Here is a 14,384-nt window from a genome sequence, read left to right on the forward strand (position 1 = left end):
TCACTGTGAACAGTGAGCCGAGGTGACTGCCACCAGGGACCACTGACCTTGCAGGCCCGGGGAAGAAGGCCTGGGGGACATTCCATGGGTTGAGCCACTCAGAGGGTTCCTCATGGAAGATGTCGGAGCTGGCTCCTCCGAGGGCCTGAGAAGGACAAGGGGTCCTGCTGGGCGCGCACACAGCGGATGGAGAGGGACGGAGACGGAACAGCAGACTCACAGCCCTACCTCGCAAGCCTCCCATTCGGTCTTCTCCCCGCCAGCCCCCAGCGAGCCTCGTTGATCTAGTCACGGGTTTCTGTAAAAACCCCACTTCAGAATTAGCATCTACAGGTGTAACACTGCCCTTCCCTTCAGCATTCTGCTAGAGGGGCTACCCAGTGTATGGGGGGCAAGGAGAAACGACAGACCCAAGGGTCAGAAAGGAAAAAGTAAAATGAACATTATTTGTAGATGATACAATTGTGTATAAGGAAAGTAAACACACTGATTAAATATTAGAACTAAAGGAGTTTAGTTGCTTTATGCAGTTTTAATATTAAATAAAGTAATTCAACAAACTAGCAAAGTGTCCCAGGTTCGATATTTAAAGATACTATTACACTAGCATAAAAAATATAAAACACTGAAAATAAATGTAATCACAAAATTTAAGACCTCTACATAGAAGTAACCTAATGCAGCCTGAGATACTGGAGAGGATCTTGGAACAGAAAAGGGGCTTTTAAAACACAGTGGAAAACTGATGAAATTCAAATATGAATTTAATATTAATAATATTGTACCAATGTTAATCTCTTAGTTCTTGTAATTATGCTCTGTTTATGTATGATGTTAACGTGAGGGGAAGCTGGGTGAGGGATATCAGGACACTATTTTTTTAAATTGTTTTATTGTTCAATTACAGTCATCTGCATTTTCCTCCCACCCACCCCCACCCCAGCCAAACCCGCCTCTTTCCCTTGCTTCTACCCCCCGCCCCCTTGGTTTTGTCCATGTGTCCTTTATAGTAGTTTCAGGACACTATTATATTTGCAACTTTTCTACAAGTCTAAAATACATTCTTTTTAAAAAAGGAATCCATTTTTGCTTATTATATTAGTAAGTAAAAGATGTGACCCAATATCTGGCAGGGAGCACAAGTTATGTAGTCAGATGTAGCTTGGAACCCCAGCTCTGATGACAGACACAGCCCACGCCAATCCTCTGCGCCTCCGTTTTCTTTGTCGGTGAAGGCAGGTGACAGTGCCTTGACCATAATAAAACTGTTAGGAGCAGCAGATGTGACTGCAAAGTGCCAGGTGCCACAGCTGGCATGGAGTAGGCAAGCAGCAGGTGGTTCTTCCCACAGGAGACATCAGTTCACCGCACAGTAGAGCTGACCTAGTGCCCCATGGAGATCACAATCCAAGGAGGAAAACAGCCAGGTCATTGTAACATTACTCGATTGCTTTCTCATGGTACTTACCTATCTGCCTTGCCTGACCCACGACAAAGCACTTGTAATTCTTCTGAGCTGATGAGGAAAAAAAGACCAACTACAGTTTAGCAGTGAACATCCTCATCTACCTTCGTTTTACACACTTTTATTCTATAGCTGGTGAATGCATTCCTAGAAGCGAGACTGCTGGCAAAGGAGTATGCCCGTTTTACATTGGAGTAGCTACTAGCGAATTGTTCATGTGCGCACAAGTGTGTTGAACTGCCTCTGACGTACAGAATCAGTGAGTTGCTGTCATGGGGAGACAGATCATGGTTAAAAATAGTGTTTTCTTGCCCTGGCTGGTGTAGCTTAGTGGATTGGTACTGGCCTGCAAACCAAAGGGTCGTTGGTTTGATTCCCAGTCTAGACACATGCCTGGGTCTTGGGCCAAGTCCCCAGTTGGGGGCACTCGAGAGGCAACCACACATCTATGTTTCTCTCCTTCTCTTTCTCCCTCCCTTTCTCTAAAAATAAATAAAATCTTTTTTTTAAAAAAACGGTGCTTTCTCATAGTTAAAAGTGACCCATACCAGATAAGACTGACTGGGTTGGAGTAGCAAGTTTTCAAAAATAGGTGTACCCTGGCTGGCGTAGCTCAGTGGATTGAGCGCGGTCTGGGAACCAAAGTGTCCCAGGTTCGATTCCCAGCCAGGGTACATTCCTGGGTTGCAGGCCATAACCCCCAGCAACCGCACATTGATATTTCTCTCTCTCTCTCTCTCTATCTCCCTCTCTTCCCTCTCTAAAAATAAATTAAAAAAATAAAATATTTAAAAAAAAAAACAAAAATAGGTGTAGCGGTCAGGATTCTGTAGAGGGCACTACAACATTGGATCTGAGATTAGAGAAGCTGACATCTAAGGACTCTCTGAAATTCGGCTTTGGGAAAACCTCAAATGTGGCTCATTTTCCTCCAGGGCCTTCCAAATACAACATGTTTTCCACATGAGTCTCAGCACCAAAGACTTTGCAGAAGCAGCCTTTGGCTCCTCCCCCAAAGCGGCCTGGCCCCGTCTTCCAGAGTTTCTGCTGAGTCCTAACCTCTGGGCTCTGCTTGCCTTTTACCTCAACGGCAGGTAGGCTGTACCATGTGCCCTCAGTGAAATGGCCTGCATGCTGACGTCTCACTCTAGGGGCTGTCCCAGGAGGTGAGTGAGGTCTTTACAATCAACAAAAACGTGTTCCCTTGCATCCAAAAGGGAGACGCAGCTGAAGGTGAGCAGAGCAGCCAGTGGCAAAGCTTGACAGTGGCTGGTGGGGGAGCCGGCTGCAGGTGTCCGGCTCTGGCTCTGAGGCTCTGAGGCTCTGAGGCTCTGGGGGACAGCTGGGCGGGCGGTGGAGCTGGGAAGCCCTCAGCACAGAAGTGGGTGAAACCAGAAGATGGGTGAGTTCACCGGAGTCAGGGAGAAGAAGCGGGACTCAAGGAGGAAACAGAGAAGGAACGGTCAAGGAAATAAGGAAACCAGGAGAGCGTGGTGCCAAGGAGTTTCTAGTAGGAAGAAGTGAGCAGCCACATCAAACACAGCAAGAAAGTTCCGATGACACAAGAGCTAAAAAATGGCTCAGTGGGAGCAAGGCCACGGTCACTGTGTCCCTAGGTCGATGTCACACAGCAGCAGCCGGAGGTCAGCCTCGTTGATTTAAGCGGCTCACCCTCTGGCCTTCTCTTGGGGACTCAGACATAGAAGTTCTCATGCCTTCCCATTTCCCCTTCAAAGTTTAAACTATTTTTTTATGGATTCCCGACGGACTCTGAAATTATGGAAACACCGTGGGTGTCGTTCCGTATTTTTCACTCAGCGCCCTTTCTGTTTGCTACCGTCACCTCCGAGTCAGCCCAGGCCAGTGAAACGGGAGGTCCCGGCACCCACCAGTGAAACGGAATCTCACCGTGGGGTTTGTCTCCCAGGGTTCGGGTCAATTTTTCCCTTCCACCTCTAGGCAAGTCCAGCGCCCTTCTCAGCATCAGCAGGTAATGTTGTAACTGGGACGGTGCCCCTGCCTTTGCCCCTTTGCCCAACTTTGGTCTGGGCCTGGCGGGGCACAGACTGATAAGTACCTGCTGTGTGCAAAGGATTTGATGGCGCTGTGTCTCGGCACACAGCTGTGTACAAGGAATGGGGGTGCCGTCCAGCACTGAGTCCTCGGTGAAGTGGGATGGCCAGGGGTTCCAAGCAGAGGGAAAGTGTGGTCACCGTTCTCCTCTGATGCAGGAGGCAAGGATAGTGTCTCAGTGCACCTGGACCGCTGTAACAAGTTCCACAGATAGCGTGACCCATTGGCAACCTGCACTTAATCCTCACAGTTCTGGAGGCTAAAGGACCAAGGTCAGGGTGCCAGCACGGTCCCATCCTGGGGAGAACGCTCTTCTGTAAGGGGCTAACTCCGTTCTTCAGAGCTCCATCCTCATGACCTAATCACACCCAAGGCTCCAGGCCCCCTAACACTGGCACCAGGAGGTTTGTGATTTCCACATGTGAATTTGGAGGGACACACATAAATATTCAGACCCTAGCAGGGGTGTGGGCAGAAACAATGAGGACGTAAAAGGGAGGGGGCATTCACCCAATGCCTCACTTGTTCTTGACCAAAGGACCCTAACCGGGGGCCCATGGGGCCCTCAGGGGTCTGTGGCTAGAATTCAGGGAGTTAGGGACTTATGGTGGGGCTAAATATTTGTGTCCTATTTTTGATGTAAATGGAAAGGATTTATCTAGCAAGCATTTGCACAGTATCTACTACTATGTGCCTGTCACAAGCCTAGATCCTTTAGAAACAGTAATTTATTTGGTCTTTGAAACAAGTCCATGAGGGAGATCACTGCTGGCATCCACCAAGTTCATCTTAAACAGCTTCTTCAGAATTCAGTCATTTTAGAGGGGCTTTCTAAAATGTTCTATGTTAGTTATAGATATACTATATATTATTTAGTATATCATATATTTAATATTAATATTACATATGATCTATAAATACTCATTTTCCTTCCTTTAATGTAAAAAATATCCTCGCTCTCTCCCTATGGGAAGCAATCAAAATTTCCATCATTTGTCCTAAAGCTCAAAGCTCAGGGTCTCCTGATAGTTTCGGCACAAGTTTCAGATGTGCCTTCTCTTAATCCAGAGGTGTGTGAACGAAAACTCCCACATGCCCGACATTTGGCGAAGGAGCGGGGCAGGGTCACTGCTGTGAGCCCTCCTGCTTGGACATGGACGGGTCGGAAGTCTGCAGTAACCGCCGCTCACGTCGATGCACAGTTCCCCCTGAATCTGATCTGGCCCCGCGGCCCCTTTACACAGTAGAATGTGACGTGAGTGGCGTTGTGTCTTCCCTGGCCTCTCACTTGAAGGACATGACCACTTCCAGTTTTGCACTCTTAGGGTCCAGCCTCCACAGAAGAAGCCAGATTATCCTGAGACCACCAAACTTTTAAGGGAGCCTAAGGGAGCCACTTGAAGCTGTCACACGAGGGAGGATCCAAGGGCTTTGATTGACAGCCCCACATGAAATCCCAGCCTTCAGCCGGCACCAATGCCCACCGTCATGGACACTCCAAATCAGTTGAGCCTCGGGGCGTGGGTGAGGGGGTGCATCCTGGACACTCCAGACCAGGTGAGACTTCAGATGACTGCAGACACACCGTCCACCTCATGTAGATAGAGAAAAGCTATCCGTGTGGGCCCCACTAACCCGTGACTCATGAGCCACGCTAATAGCTGTTACTGACTGCAACAGCCACGAATCGGAGGGTGAGCTGTTACAGAGCAAAAGATCATTGAGACAGGAGCACACGAAGGTCACCGTTCAGACCAATCCTGAACTTTCTCTTTGTAGCTCCTGTGAAAGCCCCTAAGCTGTGCGTGGGGATGTGTCTTGATTAAGCGAGAGCTGCCTTGGTACAATCCCTGTGAGAGTTGCAAGGGAGGGGCCTTTATTGAATGACAAAGATCACAAACCAAATACCTCTTGTCTGACAAATAAGCTTCTTTGAACACAAGATATTCTCTCAGGCTAACTGGAACATCTCTAACAGTAGCGTCACATGATTTAAAGAAAATCCCGTTCGCCTTGATGCATTACAACCAACCTAAGAAATCCTTTGGCTACTATGGCCCTTTCTGTAAGCTTATATTACCTATGGGTGTTCCTTTCCCTGTCCACAGAACAGACTGCTAGATCTTTGTACCCCTAGCCGCCAGCGGCTGAAATACAAGTCAGGGTGGAACGTAAGTACTCCTTCCACCTCCCCCAGGTCTCTCCTGCTCTCCAGCACCCAGGTCTCGGAGCTCCCAGTCACCTGTGCGTCCTTGTGTTTATGGCAGCCTCGCCCCGGCCCAGGCTCCTCTCTGCCCCTCCCCGGGCTGCTGCGTGGCAGCTTCAGCGGGAACACCTTGCCCCAGGCGACCCTTTCAGCTCCCAGGCAAGCCTTCGCCTGCACTGTTTCTTCTTAGCCTTCAAGAAATGTAGCGTGCTGGGTCACACAGGCTCTTGGTCTTGGGGTTAAGTTGTCTGGGAGGCAGATTCAGAGGAGACGTTGGAGTGCAGGAGGAGGGTGTTAGGGAGGCAGTGGGGAGAGCAAGGGTGAACTGCGAGGCTGCGGCGAGAGGGAGGCTCATCCCTTCCCATGAGGAGCTCTGGGGCTGGAAAGGCCTGCATGGTGGCGTCAGACCAAAGCAAGGGGCTGGGCCTTTCTTTGTGCAGCTGCCAGTGCATTCAGGCTGCTCCGGACTCTCAGTGGGCAACGACAAGTCAGTTGTGATGGGATGTGTATGGTCAGTAGAGGCCAAGTGGTCCTACTGTGTGCAGAGTTGAAGAGAGTCATCTGAACACTAGAGATGGCGGCTGCTACTAAATGTACAAGCCTTCAGCTATTGAATTGCTTAAGCATTTTTCTCATTTGGCAACAATGAGCCCCACCCCCCACCAAAAAACCCCCAAAAACTCCTAGAAGCTTACATTTAATATTCCATAATTAACTTTACTCCTTTTAAAGAGAGTTTTGATGATGTATGTACTTTTTACAGGAAATGTTTGTGACATTGTTCACATCACACATGGGGCAGCAGAGGGGGGCACAGGCCACTTCGCGGCCACGTCCTTTCATTGAGGCCTCGTCGCTGTCCTTCTGAAAGGGATGTGCCCCTTTGTCTGGTGCAGGCTTTCCTGAGCAGGTCCTGGTGCTGCTGTTGTTTCGCTGGAAAGACTTTGCCAAGAGTTGAAATAAGGCCAAGTTCTACCCATGTCATTAGGGGCATCTACCAGAAAATTAGTGAATTCTAATAACAGTTTGGTTCTTTTATTCATTTCACATAGTAAAAGGAATGATTTTGGAATTTCATTTCATAGACGATGAAACAAATGACAGAATTGGAAGTATAAATCCAGCTCAAAAGTTTAACGTTGAATATAAAGTTATATGTTTTGTGATGGTAGTATGGATAAAAATATTGGTGTTATCGTTAAAACTACATTCTTACTAAATTAAGAGGCCTATGGAGAAAATCTCAGTTGTAGTGCACACAAAATTCGTATTTTCATTCCAACAACCTGTGATATTTCACCAAAAAAAAGAGACTCAAACAGTCAAAAAATTTTTTAATGTTTTTATATTTACGGAATTAGAGAAGCTAAAGTGTTCGTGTGTGTGATAGCTGATGCTGAATATAAAAACAATTCAGCACAGCTCTACTCATGTTCAGAGGGATCCTAAAAATGCTTGAACTTGAAAGACTTCATCTGAAACCGAATCAAAGTGTCTTGCAACATTGTTTCTGCTGGGTACAAAATTTTAGATAGAAATGTTTCACATTTGAACCCTGTAAAACTGTCTTCCTAATGACCTCCGTGGTTTGGAACAAGAGGTTTGCAGTGATTCCTTTCTTGGTTCCTCCGTATGTAGTATTCCTCTTCACCTTGGCTGCTTTAGAATTTCCTTGATTACTGTTGCATCACAGCATAGATTCTGTTGCATCTTTCGAAGTTTGTGAAGTTTGATTCAGGAGCATTTAGGGCAGATCTCTCTGGCTTTGCCCTGGATCTTTCTCTTCAGTTTTGGAGGTCATGAACACCTTCTACTGAGTGGGTTTGCCTGACTCCCAGGCTGCCTGTGTTTGCAGAGCCGCAGCTGATTAGAGCATTTATTCCCCCACCCTCTCTGTTGTTCATGGTTCATGTGCTTCGGGTTCACTGAGCTTCTTGGATCTATGAGTTTGTACCATTCATCAAGTTTGGGAAATTTTCCCTGGCTGGTGTGTCTCAGTGGATTGAGTGCTGGCCTGCAAATCAAAAGGTCGCTGGTTCGATTCCTAGTCAGGGCTCATGCCTGGGTTGTGGGTTGGGGGCATAGAGGAGGCAGCCACACATTGATGTTTCTCTCCCTGTCTTTCTCTTTTCCTTCCCCCCTCTCTAAAAATAAGTAAATCAAATCTTTAAAAAAATTTTGGGAAATTTTCAGCCAAAATTTTTCCAAAAAATTTTTGGCATTATCTCAATACAATGCACAACAATTAAGCTACGAGCAAAGACAAAGATGGATGGGTAATGCTCGTGCATACAAAATGCTTAATTTGCACAAAAGAAAGTAAGGAGGGAAGAGAAATCTGATCCCCTACCACCAGCCCACCCAGATGCCTTTGTGGTGAAGCTGAGGCTGATGGTTATTATTATTTATTATTTTTCCCATGGGAGGGGGAGCTGTGTCCCCTGCCTCCTGGGCTTCTCTGGCCTTCCCCTTCTTCTCCACCTCCAACGGTTCAGGGCGGGCGCAGCACCAGTGGAAGGGTGATGTTAGGGTCGCCCTGTCCTCTCCAGGGGCAGGGTGATGGCAACGCCTTCTTTTGGGAGTTCTGTCATTTTCCTTTCTCTCCCTCTGGGCGGCAGCACTGGTTTGGGAGACCTTCCAGCTTCCATCCTGTTGAGCTGTTGCGCTTTCAGTCTGCAGGCTGCGATGCTGAGTCTCACTGCTGCAGCTGGACAGTTTCAAGGCTCGAGAGTTGTCTCTGCTCCTCCAGGTGCCACACACATGCTCCCCTCTGGGGGGAGACTGGCAGCCCCTGCACGATTTCTCGCGCAGTGGAATTGTCCTCTGGGGATGAGGAGGTGCTCACAGCACTCGCTGCTGACATGGTAAGGCCTTACCTCATAGGTGGGACATTTCACGAGTCCCTGCCCTGATCGTGCTGCCTCTATTTCCGCCTGACGCATGAAGGCCGCTCCTGCTAGGGCCACGCTGATCTTTCCTGATAGAAAGACTTGGCGAACGCTGTGTCCACCGCATCTGCCATTGCTTCTCTCCTTACTGCTGCCGCCCCGCCGTGGCCCCTTTTTCCGACTCTGTACGTTTTGTGATCACAAGACAGCGTGTACTTCGGTAAGCACAGTCTGCCTGGGAGGGCTGTCGGATTCCTGCGTGCCCCCCACACCTCCTGAGGCATGCCCAGAAGAGGTGACCTTGAATATGTGGGGATGATAAAACGTTTCCCGATTCTGACCTCATCTCAATGCCCTTCTCCGTGGATATCCCTGACCTATGCTCAGGGGAAAAGAAACAAATGCAGAAGAAAATGAGTGAGCCCAGAAAGTCTGCTCCTCCTCTTCTTCTAGACGAATCACTCATGAGCTCACAATGGGAAGCCCCTCTGAAGTTATAGAGTCCAGTCTCCTGTTTGATGCAGGAATCCCTTCGATGGTGTCTGCGTGATGGTGGTTCACGTTTTTCTCAGCCAGTCTCGGTGTCAGAGAGAGCGCTCCTGCAGGTCACCGGTGAACATCCTCACACGCCTTTGCTTTATACCCCTTTGTCCGTATGTCTGCAGAACAGATTCCCAGAAGCGAAACCACTGCCGAGGAGAATGCACATTGTACATCTTGGCAGCTGCTAACCAGTCCCACACGTGCACAGGACACGCTGCTCGGCCCCCGGTGTGCAGAAACCAGGGAGAGAGGTGATGGCTCAGATGAGGGAGGCCTTTCTATTGGTTAAAAACGTCCTAAACAGACCAGGCTGCCTGCATTGCATTGTAAGCATTCAGGAATGGATGGGATGGCCGGTGTGCCTTCAAGGGCCTTGGAACAGTGAGATGGGGGTATGGGAGCTGACATCCAAGGAACCTCTGAAATCACCCGCAGGAAACACTTGGGAAGCACTAGGAGCCTCCTCCTTGTGGCAAGGCCTCCAAATGGTGGCTCATTTCCCCCCAGCCCCCCCAAATACAATTCATTTTCCAGTGAGCCTCGGGGCACTAACTGCTTTGCGGGGGCCCAAGCAGCTGGCCCCATTTTTTTTTTATATTTCTGCTAGGTCTCCCCCTGGGCTCTTCTTGTCCTCTGCCTCAACGATCAGGGACAGCTCTTGTGCATTGTGTCCCAGCTGGGATGGCCGGAGCACCGCTAGAACCCTCCCCTGGTGGTCTCAGGGGCTGAAGGAGGTTTACATAAGAAACAGGAAGATGTCTGGCACCTAAAGGAACACAGCAGAAGGTAAAAAAGAGCAGGGAGCTTCTGATGGAGGTGCTTTTCCATGACTACAGATTGATATCTTAAGTTCAAGGGCAGCAGCCCGTGGGGAGTCCAAGAGTGGGAGGTAAGGAGGAGACAAATGTGAAGGAAAAGGGCGGCTACGTTTCTGGCCCAGCCACACTCCACCCGCTCTGACAAAGGAGTTACCGAGAGCTGCGCATCCGCCCTCAAGTCTCACATCCACCCCTTTTCTTGACAGGTCCGGCCCTAATTCACATTGATGAAGTGCATCACAGATCTCATTGTGCCTCGGTTCAGAAGCCTGTAATGGCTCCCCCCACTACCAAAAAGGGCACATCAAATCCCCCCCCCTCACTCTGCCATGCAAGGCCCACTCTACGTCCCCAGCCTCCCCATGTGGCCCCCGGAACTCCCCCACACACACACACCATTCCATTCCTCCCCGTCTGAGTCTGGGTCCTTCTACGCCTTCTGTTTTGCATTCACCTCCTCCGGCTCCTGAGCACCTTCATAGACACACCTCACTGGGTGTCCTCTCCCCTTCCAGCAGGGGGCACTGGCAGTCCTCTACAGGCCCTCTTTTGTCCTGCAGAACCCCAGGAGAGAAGGACAAACCCAGAGTGACAGGGGATGGGGTGGACCCACTGATTGCCAACTGTTCAGCCCCTGGTACCTGAGATGCCCTGACCCCTGGCCCTGGACCGTTCCCACGGAGCACATGGAGAAGTGCTCCTAGGGGCCTGCTGGAGCCTGACAGGCCAGTTTCCTGCAGCCTCTGCCTTTGATGCTGCCACGTGACAGCAGCCAGCAACAACCCTGCAACTGCCCAGCTCAGGGGCCTCCACCTCTGCTTAAGCACCACTGACTGGCTACTTTTAATCTGCTCCTGCCCATGGGGACCCACCAGATCACACATTTCTTTGTCCTCACCCCCCAACAGCCTCCCTCCAGGGGAAGGGACACCGTCCTACCCCCAGGCCCCCAAACACAGCACTACCGTGCTGCAGACCCAGCGATCCTGCGGAGGAATTCAGGAACTCAGTCCAGTCTGCCCAGGCTGTGAAAGGAGGTAGGCATAAATGGAACTACCGAGGTGTGCCCCCTTAGACTTCTGGGCCCACCACAAGAAGCAGGCTTATTTCTAGTCACCTCTTGGTAGGGCCAGGGTTGCTGGGGGTGATCACAGAGCTGGGGGCCTGCTCACAACCCTGGGGTTATGAGCAGGAGGCTAAAACTGTGTTGTGTTGCTAGAAACGACCACGCTACATGGGCTGAGAGTGGGGTCAGCAGCGTCAAGCCGAAGAGGACTTTTAGAGGCGAGAGGTTTAAAGCAAGGCGATGACAGATGACACTTAGGTTTTAGGGAAAAGGTTGCAGTAGTGTCTTGGAAAATGACTTTAAGAGGAACAGCTGTGGAACCCAACCAGTTAGGAGGCTGTTGCCACAGTGTGGGCAGGAGACAGTGACCTGGAGTGGGGTAAACATGGTTGAGGGTAGAAGAGGCGCCATATTCAAGATCAACAAGACATGGGGATGGATTAGATGGGGTGGTGCGAGCATGGGTCTTGGGCTCCTGGAAGATGGTGTTAGAACCAGCCAAGCCAGAGAATGGGAAAGAACGGGTCTGTGGGGCGATTACTGAGTTCAGTTCAGGACATGTTGATTTTGAGATTCGAAGGGTCATCAGCTGGAGGTGGCCAACTGTACAGATGTTTGGCTATGAATCTGAAGCTGCTGTTGGTGGTGGTAGAGTTGGGAAGTCCTCAACCAGGACATGGGTGAGTTCACCAGAGACAGGGGAGAAGAAATGGACTCAGTCGAGGAAATAAGGAAACCAGGAGAGTATGTTATCGTGGGTGCCAAGAAGGAGTGTCTAGTCTAGCAGGGGGAAGTGATCAGCCCCACCCAATACAGCAAGAAAGGCTGAAAAGATGGACTTAATTTGGGCCCAAGTCACAGTGACCCCCGCTGACACCACAAAGTATCACCGGGTGCCAGCCGCTTTTATTTAGATGGCCGTCCCTTAGGTGATCATCCACAGTTTTTCTTGGGCCTCCCCGCCTCCCCCAGAGTTTAAACTGTTTTACCTGCTGGTGCCCTGCCTGGCTCTGAAAGTGCAGGTGATGCACGATGCGTGCCATTTGTACCCATCACTCAGCGCCCGTTCTGCTTGCCGCTGTCCCCTCAGAGGCAGCCCAGGCCCCTGCAGGGGTGGAGGCAGGCGACTGCATGTGCACACGGTTATTCTGTTTCAGGCTTCATGTCCCAGGGTTCGGGACCGCCAGTGTTTTCCCTTTATCTCAGAGTCAGGCCCACGCCCATCTCAGCATCAGGAAGTAATGCTCGTTGCCATGGCAGTTGCACCCCTGCTTTCGCCCCTGTGCCCCTACCTTTTGTCCTGGTGTCTCCATGATGCTTGCGTACAAACCAATGAGTGTCTGTTGTGGGCAGAGGTTCTGTATCTTGGAACACAGCTGTGTACAAGGAATGGGGGTGCCGTGCTGCACAAAGCCCCTGGTGAGGTGGGACGGCCTGGGATCCCGAACGAAGGGAAAGTGAGGTCTGAAAAGGACCGCTCTCCTCTGGTGCGGGAGGCAAGGGTGGTGTGGGCAGGAACAACGGGGAGGTAACAAGGGAGGAAGCATTTGCCTGATGGTCTCCATTGGTTCTAGGCGTGAATTCTTAACCTGGGGCCATAGGGCCCTTCGGTCTGTGGACAGAATTCAGGCAGTTAATGGAATTGGGTGGGAAAAATTCATTTTTATTTTCTCTTTTAGTTGTAAATATTATTTATTTAAAAACACTTATATAATGCTTACTATGTTTCAGTCACTGTTCTATATCCTTTCAAATATAATCTTTAATATTCTTAATGAGTCTATGAGGTAGGTAACTACTGCTGTCTCTTTTTCACGTAAGACAGAAATATATCAGCCCTGGCCGGGTAGCTGGGTTGGTTAGAACATTACTCCCCTCACCCCCGTATACCAAGGTTGTGGGTTCAATTCCCACTCACTGCGCACATAAGCATCAACCAATAGATGCGTAAGTAAGTGGAACAACAAATTGATGTTTCTCTTTCTCAAGTCAATAAATAAAAAAATTTTTAAAAGAAGACAGAAATATATTAGCAATCTATGACTACACAGAAAATTATCCAAACACCAGCTGGAGGCAATACATATTTATTATCTCACAGTCTGGGGGCTCAGGAATCTGGGCATGGCTCCCCCAGGTCCTCTGGCTCACGGTTTCTCACAGGGCTGCCATCGAGGTGTTAGCCAGTTTCAAAAACTCATCCGAAGACTTGATGGGAAAGGGTCTGCCTCCAAGTTCACAGACGCGGCTGGTGGAGTCAGTCCCTCAAGGGTTGTTGGACTGCAGGCCTCCATTCCTTGCTGGCTGTTGGCGAGCTGCCACCCTCAGTTACTCGCCTCATGGGCCTCTTCAACATGTCCACTTTCTTTATCAAAGCCAGAAAAAGAGTTTTCCAGCAAGATAGAAGTCACACAATTTTGGAAGCAAGTTACTCCAAAGGAAAAGATTATATAAGAGTGAATAGCAGGAGGTAGTGATCACGGGGGCCCCCTCAGAGCCTGCCTCCCACAAGAACAGAGGCCCAGAGGGGTTACTGCTTACACGGGGCCACACGATTAGTGGCAGTGGCATTCCAAAGTGAGCGACGTGGCTTCAGAATCTTTGTGCCCCTGCACTACGCTGCTTCCTGTGACGTGAACTAGACGCACCCGTACACGCAGAGAATTCTCCATAGGGTCACACTGGGAACTGTGGATGAGAGCTTCTCTGGGGCCACAGGGGAGACTGTGGATGAAAGAGTGAATTGGGTACCAACCCTGTGTGAGATGCACAGTTTGCACATGTCTTCTCCCATTGGGGTGGCTGCCTTTTCATTTCGTTAATGGTTTCCTTGCTGTGCAGAAGCTTTTTAGTTTGATGTAATCCCACTTGTTTATTTTTGCTTTGTTACCTTTTGCATAGGTATCAAATCCAAAAAAAATCATGGCCAAGACCAATATCAAGGAACTCACCACCTACATTTTCTTCTAGGAGTTTTATGATCTCAGGTCTAATATTCAACTCTTTAATCCATTTTGAACTCATTTTTGTGTGTGGTGTAAGATAGCAGTCCAGTTTGTTTTTATTGGGGGGCTCTCTACTCTGTCACATTGATCTGGGTGCCTGTTTTTATGCCAATGCCGTACTGTTTTGATGGTCTTGTAATACAGTTCGTGATATAGTTTGAAATCAGGGATGATGCCTCTGGCTTTGTTCTCTCTCCAGACTGCTTTGGCCAGTCCAGTTTTTTATCATTCCATGCATGGGGAAATGAGGCTCCTTGAGGAGATGGTCAGCCAGCCAGTGAACGGCAGAGCTGGGGCTGGAGCCCACCACGCTGAGGCAG

This window comes from Phyllostomus hastatus, unplaced genomic scaffold (assembly GCF_019186645.2).
Source record: "Phyllostomus hastatus isolate PE091 unplaced genomic scaffold, TTU_PhHast_1.1 phas_contig_150, whole genome shotgun sequence".
In the NCBI taxonomy this organism is placed as follows: domain Eukaryota; kingdom Metazoa; phylum Chordata; class Mammalia; order Chiroptera; family Phyllostomidae; genus Phyllostomus; species Phyllostomus hastatus.